Source organism: Ovis canadensis, chromosome 5 (assembly GCF_042477335.2).
Source record: "Ovis canadensis isolate MfBH-ARS-UI-01 breed Bighorn chromosome 5, ARS-UI_OviCan_v2, whole genome shotgun sequence".
NCBI lineage: Eukaryota > Metazoa > Chordata > Mammalia > Artiodactyla > Bovidae > Ovis > Ovis canadensis.
Genome location: NC_091249.1, coordinates 42,901,007 through 42,920,377, shown reverse-complemented (window position 1 = coordinate 42,920,377; position 19,371 = coordinate 42,901,007). Strand labels below are relative to the sequence as shown.

Below are 19,371 nucleotides of genomic sequence, written 5' to 3'. Positions count from 1 at the left end.
CTGCCCCCTTCCCTTTAAAATAATATTCCTTAGGCAGAGAAGTTCATACTTACGGTATTCTGTATCAGAAAAATACAGAAATTTGTGTGCTGAAGAGGGGACAGAAGTAAATGTGCACATTCTGTTTCCCTAAAGAGGACCTTTTTGTAGGGGAGTGAGTATTGTACTGCTTGTGCATGGATAGCGTTTTGTGTATGTAATCTTTGCTTTCTTTCCACCCTTAGATACTCAAGGGTAATGGTGTGGTGAGCACTGTGGTACATGTATTTCTGTGTTTACTATGATGCTAGACACCTTAGGAGAAGGCAATGGCAACCCACTCCAGTATTCACTCTTGCCTGGAAAATCCCATGGATGGAGGAACCTGGGTGGCTGCAGTCCATGGGGTCGCACAGAGTCAGACACGACTAAAGTGACTTAGCAGCGGATACTTTAAGGTGTAGATCCTCTTCCAGGTGGCTCAGTGGTGAAGAATCTGCCTGCAGTGCGGGAGATGCAGGTTCAATCCCTGGGTTGGGAAGCTCCCCCGGAGAAGGAAATGGCAACCCACTCTAGTATTCCTGCCTGGGCAGTCCCGTCCCATGGACGGAGGAGCCTGGCGGCTACAGTCCACGGGGTTGCAAAGAGTCAGACCCGACCAAGGGACTAAGCACACGTAGCGTGCTTGGTCATGGGCACTTGCTGTGTCCTCTGAAAGCACTGTGATTCTCCTGGAGGACAGATTTAACCTTGTGTTATGGTTTGTTTAAGCTGTGTGATGTCAGGGATTGTGATGGTTTTATCTGCCATTTGTATTTCCTGTGTTTGGTATGTAATAGGCCTCTAATGATTACTTCTTTGCTGAATAAATTAATCATTTCTTCTATTAGGGAGAATTTTTTTTTTTTTTTAGTAGGGAGAATTTTAACATGGAAGAACCTTCATTAATTAAATCCCTCCTGAGGCACCATACTCATCCCAGACCAGTTTAGTTTGAATCATCACAGTTGTATAAGACAAACTTCAAACAAGTAAATTGGGCCTAGTTTAAATAAAGTAGTAAACACACCCCTCTGACTGACTGACTCAGGCTTAAAAGTAGAGAGATACATTATAGAGAGATTTTTGAAATGAAAAGCATTCATGGGCTAGCTAGAAAATTTAAAGGAAATATTCTATTTTTTTGAGCATTTCAGTTAATTATGATTTTGTTTTAAGATATTTTTTATATTAAAGTTTTTCTCTCTAAGTTCACACAGCAAACTTCACTCCCCATCACAATCAAATTAGAAAAGTTTCATCACCCTAGAATATTCTCTCGTGCTGCCCCCTTTGTACTTAAGCCCTTCTCCCACTCTAACCCTGACAACCACTGCTCTCTTCCTGTACCTTTAATACCATGTAAATGGACTCATGTGGTGTGTAGCCTTTTAAATCTTTGTTCTTCCACAGTGCAGAATGCATTTGAGTTTCATCCATGTTGTAGTGTGTATCAGTCGTTTCTATTTGCTGCTAGGCAATAATCCATCATACGGATATACTTCAGCATATTTATCCATTCACCAGTTGAAGTACTTGTTACTAGTTTTTGTGATCATGGATATAGCTGCTACAAAACTTTGTATGTGGTTTTGTTTTTGTGTGTGAATCTAAGTTTTCATTTCTTTTGGGTAGGTTTCTAGGGGAATTGTTAGGTCATATGGCAGGTATGGCTTTCCTGGTGGCTCAGACGGTAAAGAGTCTGCCTGCAGTGTGGGAGACCTGGGTTCAATCCCTTAGTTGGGAAGACCCCCTGGAGAAGGAAGTGGCAATCCACTCCAGTATTCTTGCCTGGAAAATCCCATGGACCGAGGAGCCTGGCAAGCTACAGTCCATGGGGTCTCAAAGAGTTGGACACGACTGAGCAACTAACACACACAGATGGCAAGTGTATGTTTAACTTTATGGCAAACTGTCAGACTCTTTTCTAAAGCATTTTGTATTTCCACCAGTAATGTAGGAGAGTTCCACTATAATCAGTTCCCAAAATTTAAATTGGCAATATTGAGTTACTCTAGTAATTTGTTGGTTTGATTGTATACCAGAATATCTTGACAGTAACATTAATTCTGAACATGATATTTTTATAGTTGTAGATCTGTTAGAGATAGTGATTTCAGGAAGTCTCACTTTTCAGTGAATATAGTCTTCCGTATGGTTTGGAACTATTTTTTCTTGCTAAGATCATGCAGCCCTGATCTTTGTTAAAAACAACAACAACAACAACAACAACAACAACAAAAACCCAAAAAACAAAAAGCAAAAATCTAGGCCTTAACCCTGGTGTTCGTATTGGAGATTAAGGTGCCTTGGGATCAACTCTGTCTCTGGCTTCAGGTTTACAACACTTACTTTGGGGACGGATTCTTTTGGTTTGAACTAGGCAGAAGAAAATCCTTCTCATGGAGAAGTGATTGTACTTTCAGCTAGTTTCTGTCACCTGTTACATGTTTCATTCCACAGTTTTGTAGAAGTCAACTTATTTATGATTTACTGTCAGTTATACTAGTTGGGGGCTTCCCTTGTAGCTCAGACAGTAAAGACTCTGCCTACGGTGCAGGAGACCTGGGTTTGATTACTGGATTGGGAACGTCCCCTGGAGAAGGAAATGGTTACCCTTGGAGAATTCATGGACAGAGGAACCTGGCAGCCTACAGTCCATGGGCTTGCAAGCAGTGAGACACGAGTAAGCAGCCGACACTAACTATACTGATAAGTCCTTTCTGCAGTGAGGGTTGACAATATTAACTTCATAATTGGAATTTTCAAATGCTAATACCCTTGAATGGCTCTTTTAAATCTGAGGCCTTTGCTTACATTAAACTGTTGTTTTTAATAACATATTTTTATAAATTAGGAAACAAGCACTGTGGTTAAGAAAGAATATAACTTTGTTATGGGAACCATCCATGAAATAGCTGTTGACTTTCCTGAAGTGTTTTCTCATTTATGTGGTATTATTAGGGGACAACCTGTTAGATGAATTAGAAGTTTGTATTTATAGTTAAATATTTTATTAAAATTGTTTTAAATGGTAAACTTCACACTGTAGTACTGTTTTCTCAGCGTTTTCTAAGCATATTCAGATCTTGCTGATGCCCGGTTCTCATTCTAAACATCAATTACAAACTGTGCTGTTATGCGTAGATACCAGAATTTATTGAAGTTGTATAAGGTTGCCTTCTTCCTGTTCTGTCATGTTTTTATAAGTCACCTGAAATTTTCCAGTTTGATTTCTAGTGTAAACTTGTTAGAATTATGTTAAAATGGAGTTTAGTGGCTCTTATTAAGTGAACAGAATATGCATTTTATGACCTCCTTTAGTGAATTTTTTTTTCTTCTGACTCATAGCTATGTCTTGGAGAGCTGAAATTACGGTATCAATGATCTTTGACTTGTGAGGTGTTATTCCACTTGCTTGTAGTATCTCTCAGAGCCATAAATGGCCTGCCTGCCCTCTGATACCTTTTTCTTTCCTTTATTTGGAAAAGAGATGATCATATAAATTATGAGTAGCTGGTGGGCTGCAGTTCATGGGATCTCAAAGAGCTAGACACAACTTAGCGACTAAGCAACAACAACAACAGGGTAAATACTCAATAAGTATTTGTTGGATGAAAGTAAGTGCCCCCAAATGGAACATGATGTTTTCGTTGATGGCTTGGAGTTTAACATCATTCCTGTGATTGAGATTTGTAGTCAAGTTTATGCTTAGAGATAGTGAGATGCCCTGCTCTTAGTATAAATTTACTATGATGTCTACTTGATTTTTGATTTCCATCGTGCGGGAGATGAGAGTGATTGGATGTGTTTGTAAGTGACATTTTCAAATTAAACATTCCCTCCTCTTTCAAGTATGGAGACTCACTAGCAGTGGTAAGGGATGTTACCAGTGGGAGTGTAAGTTCACCTGTGAAATTCAAGAGGAGGCACATATCCTCAAAAGACATTCTGAGGGCCTATGGAACAGTCATATCCTAGTTAGCTAGAGAACAATCAGATGTGGATAATTAGAAAATTTACTTAATTAGACTTTCAGTAATATTTATATATTTTATGAAAGTTGAGATTTTAATACAATTTCCCATAAAATTGACTTAGTTATAGCTGAATATAGTATGTTCTGCTACTCCTTTGCTATTATGTTTTATGCAGTAGCTTTCAAATTTAGAAATATTTTTGACTACAGCACATAGAAAAATATTTACCTCAACTTAGAGAAATATATTTTGCATTGTATCCTAGTGTTATGTATATATTCATATAAGGAGCCAAAACAAAATCTCATTAAACAAAACTATTCTTACTACATTTGTGCACTCTGTTTTCTTTCTTTTTTTGATACTATTTTATTTGAAAAACTGTTGCTTAAGACCTATTTGGGTCTTAAACACCCAGTAATGGGTCATTATCCACAGTTTGGAGAACACTGTTGTCTAATAGAACCGATGATAAATTTTAAAGGCTAGAATTTTCTGGGTCTTAACAGAAATATACAAGGGACATCACTGAAATCAGGTTTTGAAAATCTAAAGTGTTGTAGATGCTAGTTACTAAACATTTCTGAGATAAAATAAGTTTCTGTGGTATGTAATTAGAGAAATTGATTTCCATTTTTGTCATTACAGTTAATGATTTAGCTTTCAAAAATAAGTGTTTAGTCTTTTCTTAGACAACTACAGTTGAGCTCATGCCAGAAACCAGTAACTGGGACGCTTGCTGCTAACAGAAGCATGTGATGTAATGGCTAGCCATCACATCACAAATATCCTTACTCATTTAGATTTTGGAGAAGCTTGGAGACTTGTAGTACTGTCATTTTTATAGAGACTGCATTAGGCATTTAAAACACTGAATGGCTCATTTTGTGTATGGATTTTAAATTTAAGATAAAGCAGGGAGAAATCAATGCTATGACAACTAACTTGTGAAAAAATTAAATAAAAATTTCTATTCCATGTGATTTTTTTATTTGCAAAGAATATTGAATAACACTCTGAATGTGAAAAGATACCTGTAGATACTTTTAATATTTAATATTACAGGTACATGAAAATTCTATATTGATTACAACATATTTTAGAAGATAGTTTCAGTTCATTTGCTCAGTCGTGTCCAACTCTTCGCAGCCCCATGAACTGTAGCACGTCAGGCCTCCCTGTCCATCACCAACTTCTGGAGTTCACCCAAACACAATGAGTCGGTGATGCCATCCAACCATCTCGTCCTCTGTCGTCCCCTTCTCCTCCTGCCCTCCATTTTTCCCAGCGTCAGGGTATTTTCAAACGAATCAGTTCTTCGCATCAGGTGGCCAAAGTATTGGAGTCTCAGCTTCAGCATCAGTCCTTCCAGTGAACACCCAGGACAGATCTCCTTTAGGATGGACTGGTTGGATCGCCTTGCAGTCTAAGGGAAGATAGGTAGAGTACTAATAATTATTTTAAACAATTTAGAACTGATCATTAATGTTAACTGGAAAGCTTTAGCTAGCTGTATGGCTTTTTATGAAGTAGAACATGCTATACTAATCTGTTCTCAGATTACTTTGATTTATCTATTTGCAACTTAAAAGAGGTCAGTTGGCTCTGTAATGTCCTAAATTATTGGGCCATGCAGGTTAGAGAATCTGATTTTCTGTTTTTTGTTTTGAAGATTCATCAGTGATCATCAAATTAGAAGTATGCCTGTGACCTACATTTTCATTCATATAATCAGATTATATCTAATGTTTTCTGTATTTAGCAGCTCATTTTTTATCTTTATTAATGAATGATACTCCATCAAAATTATAATTGTTTATGAAAGAAAAACAATTGATTATTCATCTGTTCTCAAGGATAATTTCAAAATGCATCCCTTAGATAAATTCTCTTTTTAATATAGATATTTAAGTAAGTTAGTATGCTGAAAATTATGATAGAATCAGCCATTATTTAAAATATTTTGTTACCATTTGTGTGCATTCATGTTAACTTATGCACATAAAATGCATAGTTTTTCTTTTTGGTTGTATAATGTTCAAGGTTTCAGTTAAAAGAAGAATATGTCTTATAGAAATTAAAATATCCTTAAGCCATGTGAATCACTACCTTGTATTATGAGAACTTGTAAACCAGGGATATTTCTGTGAAACTGTCTTTTCTCAATAGTTTTTATTTCTATGGTTGCCCAATTTTAAAGTCTTGAAGCTGTATTTTCCTATTCCTTTCCTTGTAATTTTTTAATTTAAAGTATCTTAGAGAAGCATCTTTGTGGGCTTTTCATAAACTAGTGTAATTTTAATGGACACTCTGAATCTTATCTACTCATATTTCTGGTTTTGCTTGTCTTCCCAAAAGCAGAAAAATTCTGTATGGGTATTGAACTGCATGTTATCCATTTCACGTGTTAGTATTACATCCCAGTTCAGTCGCCAAGTCATGTCCAATTATTTGTGACTCCATGAACTGCAGCACGCCAGGCCTACCTGTCCATCACCAACTCCCTGAGACTACCCAAACTCATGTCCATCGAATTGGTGATGCCATCCAACCATCTCATCCTCTGTCGTCCCCTTCTCCTCTTGTCCGCAGTCCCTCTCAGCATCAGGGTCTTTTCCAGTGAGTCAACTCTTCGCATGAGGTGGCCAAAGTACTGGAGTTTCAGCTTCAGCATCAGTCCTTCCAGTGAACACCCAGGACTGATTTCCTTTAGAATGGACTGGTTGGATTTCCTGCAGACCAAAGGACTCTCAAGAGTCTTCTCCAACACCACAGTTCAAAAGCATCAATTCTTCGGCACTCAGCTTTCTTCACAGTCCAACTCTCACATCCATACATGACCCCGGGAAAACCATAGCCTTGACTAGACGGACCTTTGTAGGCAATGTACTGTCTCTGATTTTGAATATGCTCTCTAGGTTGGTCATAACTTTTCTTCAAAGGAGTAAGCGTCTTTTAATTTCATGGCTGCAATCACCATCTGCAGTGATTTTGGAGCCCCTCAAAATAAAGTCTGACACTGTTTCCATTGTTTCCCCATCTACTTCCTATGAAGTGTTGGGACCAGATGCCATGATCTCCGTTTTCTGAATGTTGAGCTTTAAGCCAACTTTTTCATACTCCTCTTTCACTTTCATCCAGAGGCTTTTTAGTTCCTCTTCACTTTCTGCCATAAGGGTGTTGTCATCTGCATATCTGAGGTTATGCTTTCCTGGTAAATTCCACCAAATGTTTAAAGAAATGACATCAGTTTTACTCTAACTCTTCCAAAAAATTGAAGAGGAGGGAACACTTTCAGACTTGCTTCTTGAGTCCAGCATTATTATCCTGATACCATAGCCAGGTAAGGGCATGACAAGAAGAGGTCACAGGCCAATATCTCTGGTGAATATAGATGCAAAAGTTCTCGATAAAGTATAAACTCAGTGAATTTAACAGAACACCTGTAAGATATATACCATGATCAAGTGAGATCTATCCCTGGGTGCAAGGATGATTCAGCATACACAAATCAATACATGTGATATGTGACATTAACATAATGAAGGATAAAAATGGTCTGATCATCCTAATAGGTGTATAAACAGCATCTGACAAAACTCAAGTTCCTGTATGATAAAACTCTCAACAAATTAGATAGAGAGGGAATGTATCTCAATAAAGGTCACATGTGACAAGCCTACAGCTAACATCTTACTTAATGGTGCAAGAATGAAAGCTTTTCCTCTGTGATCAGGATGCCCACTCATGCTTCTATTCAGCATAATTCAGGGGGTCCTGCTGCTGCCGCTGCTAAGTTGCTTCAGTCGTGTCTGACTCTGTGCGACCCCATAGACGGCAGCCTACCAGGCTCTGCCGTCCCTGGGATTCTCCAGGCAAGAACACTGGAGTGGGTCCTAGCCAGTGCAGTTTGGCAAGAAAAAGAAATGTACCCAAGTTGGAAAAGAAAAAGTAAAATTGTATTGTTTGCAAATGTATACATTTGCAAAATGTTGCACTCAGTTATCTACTGAGTGATGAAATTTTACCTCACATACTCCCTCATCCCCTTTTGTCTTTAAATGTTTGGGTAGTTATTATATTTACTTCATCTTTTGCTCCCCCTTGACACTTTTGTTCTTACATTTCTGTCTTTTTGTCCTAGCAAGTTTTGCATTATCTCTTTAATCTGTGCTTAACTAAGATGCAGGTGTTCATATCCCTGTCCTTCCCTCTACCTCTTCTACTCCGCCTTAACAGCTGAGCGTCTGTCAGTTGCAGTGTTACTTTAACACTGGAAAAATTTACATTTTCATCAATAACATTTTATTTGGGGGGGATAAAATTGATTCTAAAAGCTGAAACTCAGTTAACCTTGCTTACACTCTTAGAGGGGCTTCCCTGGTGGTGCAGAGGTTAAAGCGTCTGCCTGCAATGTGGGAGACCTGGGTTCGATCCCTGGGTCGGGAAGATCCCCTGGAGAAGGAAATGGCAACCCACTCCAGTATTCTTGCCTGGAGAATCCCATGGACGGAGGAGCTTGGTGGGGGCTTCCCTGGTGGTGCAGAGGTTAAAGCGTCTGCCTGCAATGTGGGAGACCTGGGTTCGATCCCTGGGTCGGGAAGATCCCCTGGAGAAGGAAATGGCAACCCACTCCAGTATTCTTGCCTGGAGAATCCCATGGACGGAGGAGCTTGGTGGGCTACAGTCCACTGGTTGCAAAGAGTGGGACACGACTGAGCTTCACGTTCACTTTCACCGTCTTAGAGCTTACGGTGGAATGCCTGCGTTGGCTTTTCTTTGTTTTCCTTTGCTGCATCTGCAGCATGTGGGATGTCTTCCCCAAACAGCCGCTGAACCTGTGCCTGCTGCAGGGGAAGCACGGATTCCCAACCACTGGTCAGCCAGGGAATTCCCTAGGTTTCTTCCTTGATGAGCCCCAGGGCCCTTTTTGCTATAGCTCAGGAAAAATTTCTTAATTTCCTCTGTCCTTAAAGCTGACTTATCTTATTAGTTGGAAGTCAGAGGTATTGAATTGCTTCTTTCTGTCTCTGTTCCTTTATTTTTTATTTCTTTATATTTTTCTTTCACATAATAGGATTGTTTTCCTGCTTTGGTTATTTCATATAATATGGCATTATTTTCTTACTCAGTGTTTATTATTGTCCTTCTCAAAAGTCACTGAGGATTTTTTTTTTTTAAGTTTTCTTCCTTTTTCTGAATGGTGTACCTCCCTGTATTTTTTAAAATTTGCTTTTTGGGGGGCGCATTTTTCTATACTATTGTTACTTTTCTTCATGAATCTAGTGATTGTCAGTTCATATTTGTGAAGGAGTGGTCAGGTTACTATTTCTGGGCAGATGGCTTGGGTTTTCTTTGCCATTCTGTTTGCTCTGCTGCCTTTTTCTGTATCAGCCTCTTGAATCTGTCTACACAGATGGGGCTTATTGACCAGCATATTTCACATAGGGTAGACACTCAGGGAGCTATAGCCAATATCATACTTAAATGATAAAACAATGAGCTCTTAATCAAGACTAGGAAAAAACACAAGGAAGTTTGTTCTCAGATCTTCCATTCTACATTGTACTGAAGAACTAGTCTTTTGGCAGGGGGTTCTTTAAAATGCCACCTTGGTTCAAATTAGGATCTGACAACATTGAGGTACTGTAGAGACAGTACAGGCTGGCAGGAAGGGACAGACTGTACCTGCCGATCCAGACAGAAAGGCAGACACAGTTTAGACTTGGGGAGGTCAGAGAATTAGTGGAAACATCGTCAGAGTTTAAGTGGGTAAGAATGGGAACTCAGGAATCTGACTCCTTGTGATCATGTTCTCACTATACCATTTATTAACTTGATGATGCTGGTCAAGTTGTGTAATTGTTCTACATTTTAGTTTCCTTATTGGTGAAAATAGGGATTGAAATAGTATCTTATAATTGTGGGAACTGATGAGCTGATCTATTTAAAATATGTAGCAAATTAAGTGCTTAGCAAATGGCACCTGGAGAGATTTTATGTAAAATCCAGGTTTCTGGATTCTTCTTGAAAAATTTGGACGGCTAATGGTCCTGAATGGTAGCAGTTGTTTACAGCTGAGTGATAGCCGCCTCTTTTAATTGGAGTATTTGCTTTCCAGATTGCTGTAGCCCCCAGTACTACTTACTGTCTCACACTCTGTTTGACTCACTCTCTTTATGGTACCTCTTTGGGCATTTGGATTTGTGACTTCTGATGTACCAGTTATTAACTGTAGCTTAAAGGATATCTGCAATTTTCAAAACTGATTTTTCTTTGGTGTAGAACGAATCAGCACCAAAGGCACAAACAGACCGTATTAGAAGAGTGATTCAGGCAAGGGGACGCTGTCACATACAGGCCGTTCCTGGCAGTGCTTGTAGCATACCGGTTGGTGAGGTTCAGTGAGTGCATCAGGTGAATGAAGAGGCCGATGCTGGGGGCGTGGTGATAGGCAACTGGGAATGCTCTAGGTAGGAATCATACCAGCAAAACCTGAAAATGTTTAGAGATAGAAGAAAACTCATTTCTTAATCTGTAGTAGCTATTGACTGTCCCAGGTGCCTGACTGTATGCTAGGTTCAGAGATCACCAGGTTACATATAATGAATCCTTGTCATCAAATACAGCAGACAATTATAATAATGTGTGTAATGTAAGAATAGTCTCAGAAGTCTCTTAGTGTAATCCTCCTATTTCATAATTATTAAAATAAGCTTAGACAGATTAGGCCTTGCCTAAGGCTTTATGACTAGTTGAGATTCTAAGACTTCTTCTTTTTTTTTTTTTTAATACAGTGCTCTTTCTAGTACATAGCCAGGCAGGTAACATCAAAGAGGTTTGGAAGCAGCTAGCAGGGATTCCAAGACCTGGGAGAACTGATGTATTGGAGCATGGTACAAAGATTGGGAGTTGGGTGTGAAAGAAGGTTATGTTGCCTTATTTAAGACTTATTCTTCAAAGATTAGAGCTGTAGATTCTTCTTAGGGGTGTGAAGAAGTGGCCATTTTGGAGAAGTCTGTGTGGGAAGGAACTGTTGGTAGCTGCTGGGAACTGTCGACACCATGTAGGACCCGAGGGTGGCCTCTGCCTGAGAGCCAGCAAGAAGCTGACACCATCAGTTATACACTGCAAGGGTGTGAGTTCTGTCCACAATCTGAAGGAACTTGGAAGAAGATTCTTTCCCATTTTCACCTCCAGATAAGAATGTTGTCTAGCTGATCTTTTGATGAAGTCTATGAAATCCTGAGCAAATGCCTCAGCTGAGTCGTGCCCAGAGTTCTGATCCACAGAAACTCTGGACTAATAAATGTGTTGCTATAAGCTGCTAAGTTTTTGGTAGTTTGTTCCACAGTAACAGAAAACTAGTACTTTTGGTCATGTCCAAGTATATTATATTTTTTAGTGTCGTTACATAATAAACACAGCACTCTGCCATCTGATTTGAAATACATAATCCACACTCCACTATGCCTTAGAAGCATGAAAATCACTGCAGTTTGTGGTTTTCTGGCAGCACTGTGAAATGATAAGAGTGCCCCACACAGTCTGACAACTGTTGTCTTGTAGCATGAAACAGCTTTAACAATGCATAAATGACTTAGTATGGATTTATTCTTAATGAAAGTTTGTTTATGAACACCTACATTTGAATTTCATATAATTTTCATGTGTCACAAAATACCGTTTTTCCTCCAAACATGTAAATATGTAAAGACCATTCTTAGTTTGTAGACTGTGTGTAGTGGACAAGAGACTGGATTTAGCCTGCAGGCTGGAGTTTGCTGACCACGACTATAGGCTGACTTGTCTATACTAATACTGTTTGATAGATGCAACAATAGGGAAAATACTAGCACTCTTTGGGATCCTTAATAAAAAAATATTTAATCAAAAATTCTATTTAACTATATTAAACGACTAAAAAAATCTAGTAAGACAGGTTTGTGAGCAGTTTCTTGAATGTGGTGAAAAGGATGGAGTAAAATAGGAAGCAGCCTCATTTCTCACTAACCACTAAATTGTATACTTTGATTATTCTTTTTTCCCCACTCATAAATGATATAAGTGGCCGGTTTCCATTGATTCTTACTAATAGGATTCTTATTAATAGGAATAAGTTCAGTTTTGGGAAGAGTTATTTTGTTCCATTTTCAAGTACAGTTTTAAGCTATTTGATCACTTCTTCCTGTCTCAAAGTTTCTTCTGGGGAAGGAATTTGGGGCTGTCTCTTGACTTTTCCTCCTGCCTTCTCAGCCATTTATTAAGCTGGCCCTTGATCCTCCAGGGTCCAGGTGAGCGGAGAGTTATGAAAGGGAAAAGGCAAAAGTTTTTCAGTGGATGATATGCTTTCAAATGCTGTTTCTTTTGTGAGGAAGTTGTAGTTCGTCAGAGGCTGTAGACTGACCTGTAAAACAGACAGACCTGCAAGTATTGCTGTAGGTAAATATATTCATGCACAGGCCTTACAAAAAAGAGTTGGATCGTATAGAACAAACTGAAAGTAATGTTTACATCTGAGGAGAGCAAATGGGATGAAGGAAAAGACGTATGGCCATCCCAAGGGTATTTTTACTTTGTGTTTGAATTCTTACAGCATGTAGAATGTATTTTGGATATTTGGTAAATGAAAAGGTACATATTGAAAACAGCATGAAAAATTGCAAATGGGAAGGAAATTACTTTCTTCTAAATAGAAAAAGTTGTAGAAGGGCCTTTTTCGTTGTTGTTGGTTGGTTGTACCTTGTGGCAGGTGGGATCTTAGTTCCCCAACTAAGTATTGAACCCACACCCCCCTGTGTTGGAATGGTGGAGTCTTTTAACCACTGGACTGCTAGGGAAGTCCCCTGAAAGGGCTCTTTTAAAGAAAACCTTCTAAAATACTTACATGTTCATTAACCTTAAAAAGCTGTAGTGTTTTCACTTTGAGATGTAGCATTATTTTTGGAGTGGATTATTTCTAAAAAATCATGTTTTGAAGTATTATCTACATATAATAAAACACATAGATTTTTAGTTTGATGAATTTGTATAAAGGTATGCACTTGTATAATCCCCTCCCAAGCACAATAGAGAATATTCCTTTCTCTGGTAAAGTTTCCTTATGCCACTTTCCAAGCTTTCAACCACTCTTGGCAACAACTGATCTGATTTCTATCACCACAACTTATTTTTGCTGATTCTAGAACTTCATTTGATGAGAATTGTATCATATGTACTCATTTGTGCCTGACTTACCTCAATCTCATATCTGAGAGATTCATCCATATGGTTACATATATCAACAGTTCTTTCCTTTTTATTTACTGAGTAATATTCCACTGAATGAATATATCAGTTTGTATATCTGTTCTCCTGTTAGTAGATACTAGGGTTGTTTTCAATTTTGGCTGTTACTGATTTAGGCTGCTATAAATACATGTGTACAAGTCTTTCTCTAAATATATGTTTTAATTTCTCTTGAGTAACTACCTAAGAGTGGTATTGTTAAGTCATTAGATAGGTGTATATTTTACTTAGAATAGACTATCAAACTTTCTTAGGATCGAATTTGTACTATTTTATATTCTCATTAGGAATTGAGAGTTTTAATTGTTCCTCATTCTTGCCTGGAGTTTTCTTTCTTGGGAGGTTTTTGATTACTGATTGCATATCTTTACTATTGTTCTATTGAGGTTTTTCTTTTTTTCCCTAATGATTCCCACAGTGATCATGGTGAGGCAAGACCAGAGTGGGCCTCCAGGAAGCATCGGGCCAGACTGGGGCAGCTGGAGGTCCACCTCGGACTTTGTGAAGCATCCTGCCAGACTGGAGAAGCTGGAGGTCCACCTCGGACTCTCATTTTCCCGCTGGGAAAACCATAGGCTTGAGGGCTCTGTGGGTGTGATGCTGTGCCAGCCTTGGGGGGTGCCCAGTGTGGTCAGAATGTAGCCACTCTTGCTTCTCTGTCTCTCTGGTTCGGGAGGGTGCTTTGGCCTCAGCCCCTGGGTTCTGGGGATTTCTTTCAGTGGTGTCTTGCCTGTGGATAGTTGCTAGTTGGTCTTGTGAGGGGGACTGAAGTTGGGGATGACCTATGTTGCCCTCTTGATGTCATCTCCCTATAAGGTTTTCTGCACACACAATTACAATGTCTCTGAATAACAGTAGTTTAGCCTTTTCCTCTTCACTTTTCATGCCCTTTTGCATCTCTTCTTAACTTACTGTACAGGCTAGTTCTTCTGTACGATGTGTTGAATGGAAGAACTGAGAGCAGACATTCTTTTGTTTTCTCCTAGTCTTGATTAAGAGTTCAGTGTTTTACCATATAAGAATGATGTTGGTTATCTTTTTTTTTTTTTAAGGAAAAACCCCTTTATTAGGTTGACGTTTGATTCTCTTTCTGAATTACTGAGAGGTTTTAAACATTAACGGGTTGAATTTTGTCAAATGCATTTTATTGTCTGTTGAGATACTTTCTTTTTTTTTCCTGTTAATTTGTTGAATTTCTTTCAAATATTAAATCTTAACATTTCTAATATTAGAAATACGAGATCAGAGAGTATACTTTAATGTTTTAGTTACTTGAAACTTGATAGCATATGATCTTTCTTGATGAACATTTTTGAAAGGAAATACTATTCTTCAGTTTTGGGATATTGTATTTTATAAATGTCAGTTCAGGGTAGTTGATATTTAGATCTACTGCTTCAATATACATACTGTTATTTTTGTCTCCTGCTTTATCAAACAACAGTGAAACAACAGCGTTAACATTTCAACTATGGTTGTCTTTTTCAAATAGTTATTTCAAACTAATCCTTACTTTAAAGTCTTTCCTTCATTTTGCTCATTTATATGTCATTTTAGTGATTTTTCACGTTTTTCTGTTGAGTTGATACTTCTGTTACAAAATAGATCTCTGTATCTTTGGAGATTCTCCCTTGTTTCGATGTTTGCTTTGTATGATAATGTTATAGCCTCTAAGGCTTTGTATACTTCACGTTTGCATTGTTGTTCAGTCGCTCAGTCATGTGCAACTGTTTGTGACCCCATGGACTGTAGCACACCAGGCTTCCCTATCCTTCACCGTCTTCCAGAGCTAGCTCAAACTAGTCCACTGAGTCGGTGATGCCATCCACCCATCTCGTCCTCTGTCATCCCCTTCTCCTCCTGCCTTCAATCTTTCCCAGCATCAGGGTCTTTTCTAATGAGTCAGCTCTTCGCATCAGGTAGCCAAAAGTATTGGCACTTCAGCATCAGTCCTTCCAGTGAGTATTCAGGATTGATTTCCTTTAGGATTGATTAGTTTGATCTCTTTGCAGACCAAGGGACTCTCTAGAGTCTTCTCCAACACCACAGTTCAAAAGCATGAATTCTTCAGCACTCAGCCTTCTTCATGGTCCAACTTGCACATTCATACACGACTACTGGAAAAACTACAGCTTTGACTATATGGACCTTAGTTGGCAAAGTAACATCTCTGCTTTTCAATATTGCTGTCTACGTTGGTCATAGCTTTTCTTCCAAGGAGCAAGTGTCTTTTAGTTTCATGGTTGCAGTCACCATCTGCAGTGATTTGGAGTCCAAGAAAGTAAAGTCTGTCTCTGTATCCATTGTTTTCCCATCTGTTTGCCATGAAGTGATGGGACAGAATGCCATGATCATAGTTTTTTGAATGTTGAGTTTTAAGCTAGCTTTTTCACTCTTCTCTTTCACCTTCATCAAGAGGCTCTTTAGTTCTTGTTCGCTTTCTGCCGTAAGGGTGGTGTCATCTGCAGATCTGAGGATGTTTGCATAGTATATCTTTCTATTATTTCACTTTTAGTTTGTCTGTGTCTTTGTATGTAAAGTTGTTTCTTAGAGACAATGTATAGTTGGATCTTGTTTTTTTCTTTTTTAAAGTCTTTTTGCTTTTTATGGGGAGCTTTATGCTTTTTATGGTCCATTTTCCTTATATGTATGTTTTTAAGTCTATTCTGTTGGTGTTCTCCTTTTTGTCTCATATCTCTTTTATTTCTTTTGTTTTAATCAAATGTTTATCATCCTACTTTATTTCTTGTATTGTTAGCTATTTCTACTGCAGTTAATTTTTAGTGTTTGGGTATTACAGAATGCATTTTTAATTTGTCATGGGCTGCTTAAAATTAATATTGAACCACTCATTCTTAACAAATATAAGAATCTTAAAAAATAATGTAGTTCTGTTTACTGTCTGCCCTGCCATTTAAAATTAATATTTAACTACTTCATTCTTAACAGATATAAGACTCTTAATATAATTCCATTTGCTTTCTGCCCCTGCCATTTCTGTTATCATTTATTTATTCTACTTCCCCATATCTTATAAATGATGCTAAGAAATTATTTGTGCTTTAACAAGTAATTTATCTTTTGAGGAAATGAATACCCATTCATTTCCCATTTCTAGTGTTCCTCATTTCTTCATGAAATTTCACATTTCTTCTGGTATCATGTGATTTAATTAAGCTTAATGGATTATTTAAAAAGTATTTCTTGTGGAAGCATGCTGGTGATTATTCTTAGCTTCCTTTATCCGAAGATGACTTTCTTTCATTTTCAAAGACTGATTTTACTGGGTGTCATGTTCTTGATTGAGTTCTCTTCCTCCTTGCATTGCTTTGAACACATTCTCCTGTTTTCTTTTCGGTCTCCATTGTTTCTGATAAGTTTTGAAGTTCACCTGTGTGTTGTGGAGTTTTCCTCTGTCTGCTTTTAGGACTTTCCCTTAATTTTTGGGTTTTTGCACTTTGATGTACCTAGGTTTAATTTTCTTTGTATTGATTGTTTATGGAGTTGCTGAGTTCCCCCATTTTATAGGTTAATGTTTTTCAGTGAATTTGGGAAATTTTCCACCATTATTTCTTCAAATATTTTTTTCTGCTCTATTCTCTTTCTTTAATGTAGTAGAACTTTAATAGCTACTTAGTCGTTTTGAAGTCCTGTCTTCTAATTTCAGCTTCAGGGTCATCTTGGAGTCTGTTTCCTTTGATAGCTCTATTTCTGACTGCATGTCACATTTACTGATTATTTTCATGTCTGATAATTTATAACTTTATGCTAGACATTATGAGTTCAGCATTGTTGAAAGTCTGTTTTTGTTTTTGTTTTTTTCCCTTTGTCTTTTTAATTATGTCAAGTTTCATTCTGGAATGCAGTTAGTGTAGTTGGAGATATTCTTAATCCTCTCTAGGCTTGGTTTTAGGCTTTAGGCAGGCTATTCTAACTAGTCTTTACTCTACAGTATGATCCTTACTGTTAAGACGTGGTCTTTCTGGTATCTCAACTGAATTCTGGGATATTAATGAGGTTCCTCCACCATGACTAGGTAGGAACTTTAAGATGTCCTGGCACTCTATAGCTGTTGGTATCTCCATTCTTCATTTAGCCCGAGAGTAGTTTGTCTGCTAGCCTTGTTTCAGCCCTGTCACCTCCTACCCCTAAAACTGTACAGCTCCCTCACCTTCAGTACTGTCCTGCAAACCCCACTAGCTTCAACACCCCAAACTCTGATCTGTGATCACGGGGCACTGCCTGAGTCTCCACTTCCCTGTGCTGTAGTCAGAAAACTCTCCCTAGCTGGAGATCTTGAGTGAAGGCGGAATTCACCTTCTGTGTTTCTATTTTCTCAGAGATCGCAGTTTGCTCTACCTATTATTCAATGCTTCAAAATATTTGTCCATTTTCATAATTATGTACAGCAAGGGGGAGGTTCAGTATTAGTTACTCTATTATAGAAAGTAAACAGTATATGTAAAACTCATTAAATTTTATTTATACCAAATGGATGCTTACATTTCATCTGCAATATTAAGATGATGGCAGATATAATAAGAAACTTTATAAATAGATTGTTTGTTAAGAATAATTGCATATTTGGTGGGTTGCTAAAATTAATCAGAAATGTACTATTTATTTCAAACCTTGTTATGATTGCTCCATTCCCATATGTAGTTACAAGTAATAAATATTTGAATAAATGAAGATCAAATAAGAATGTATATTTGCTTATAGTTTCTTTTGTTGTGCAGAAGCTTTTAATTTTAATTAGATCCCATTTGTTTATTTTTGCTTTTATTTTCAGTATTCTGGGAGGTGGATCATAGAGGATCCTGCTGTGATTTATGTCGGAGAGTGTTTTGCCTATGTTCTCCTTTAGGAGTTTTATAGTTTCTGGTCTTACGTTTAGATCTTTAATCCATTTTGAGTTTATTTTTGTGTGTGGTGTTAGAAAGTGATCTAGTTTCATTCTTTTACAAGTGGTTGACCAGTTTTCCCAGCACCACTTGTTAAAGAGATTGTCTTTACTCCATTGTATATTCTTGCCTCCTTTGTCAAAGATAAGGTGTCCATAGGTGTGTGGATTTATCTCTGAGCTTTCTATTTTGTTCCATTGATCTATATTTCTGTCTTTGTGCCAGTACCATACTGTCTTGATGACTGTGGCTTTGTAGTAGAGCCTGAAGTCAGGCAAGTTGATTCCTCCAGTTCCATTCTTCTTTCTCAAGATTGCTTTGGCTATTCGAGGTTTTTTGTAATTCCATACAAATCTTGAAATTATTTGTTCTGGTTCTGTGAAAAATACCGCTGGTAGCTTGATAGGGATTGCATTGAATTTGTAGATTGCTTTGGGTAGTATACTCATTTTCACTATATTGATTCTTCTGATCCATGAACATGGTATATTTCTCCACCTATTAGTGTCCTCTTTGATTTCTTTCATCAGTGTTTTATAGTTTTCTATATATAGGTCTTTCGTTTCTTTAGGTAGGTATTCTGAATGGGAGAAAATAATAGCAAATGAAGCAACTGACAAACAACTAATCTCAACAATATACAAGCAACTTATGCAGCTCAATTCCAGAAAAATAAACGACCCAATCAAAAGATGGGCCAAAGAACTAAATAGACATTTCTCCAAAGAAGACATACAGATGGCTAACAAACACATGAAAAGATGCTCAACATCACTCATTCTCAGAGAAATGCAAATCAAGACCACAGTGAGGTATCATTTCACACCAGTGATCCAAAAGTCTGCAAGCAATAAATGCTGGAGAGGGTGTGGAGAAAAGGGAACCCTCTTACACTGTTGGTGGGAATGCAAACTAGTACAGCCACTATGGAGAACAGTGTGGAGATTCCTTAAAAAATTGCAAATAGAACTGCCTTATGACCCATCAATCCCACTGCTGGGCATACACACCGAGGAAACCAGAATTGAAAGAGACACATGTACCCCAATGTTCATTGCAGCACTGTTTATAATAGCTAGGACATGGAAACAACCTAGATGTCCATCAGCAGATGAATGGATAAGAGAGCTGTGGTACATATACACAGTGGAATATTACTCAGCCATTAAAAAGATTACATT

At 37.9% G+C, this 19,371-nt stretch overlaps 1 protein-coding gene across 19 annotated transcripts in view; it reads left to right on the top strand.

Moving 5' to 3' along the window:
- The window catches only part of CSNK1G3 (casein kinase 1 gamma 3), a 129,931-nt gene that overhangs the window by 14,493 nt on the left and 96,067 nt on the right, over window positions 1-19,371 (top strand). The gene's annotated exons all lie outside the window — the stretch shown is intronic.